The sequence below is a fragment of the Nematolebias whitei genome, chromosome 23 (genome assembly GCF_014905685.2).
Source record: "Nematolebias whitei isolate Nwh7 chromosome 23, NemWhi1, whole genome shotgun sequence".
NCBI classification, from domain to species: Eukaryota; Metazoa; Chordata; class Actinopteri; order Cyprinodontiformes; family Rivulidae; genus Nematolebias; species Nematolebias whitei.
Window position 1 is genome coordinate 1,874,937 of NC_056520.1, and position 234 is coordinate 1,875,170.

Genomic DNA, 234 nt, shown 5'->3' on the forward strand with positions numbered 1-234 from the left:
AGCACAATGTCACTTCCTGCAGCTGAATGTCACTTCCTGCAGCTGAATGTCACATCCTGCAGCTGAATGTCACTTCATGCAGCTGAATGTCACTTTCTGCAGCACAATGTCACTTCCTGCAGCTGAATGTCACTTCCTGCAGCTGACTGTCACTTCCTGGAGCACAATGTCACATCCTGCAGCACAATGTCACTTCCTGCAGCTGACTGTCACTTCCTGCAGCTGACTGTCACT

At 50.0% G+C, this 234-nt stretch overlaps 1 protein-coding gene across 1 annotated transcript in view; it reads right to left on the bottom strand.

Moving 5' to 3' along the window:
- Positions 1-234, bottom strand: part of LOC119428756 (histone deacetylase 4) — a 47,940-nt gene that overhangs the window by 6,433 nt on the left and 41,273 nt on the right. The gene's annotated exons all lie outside the window — the stretch shown is intronic.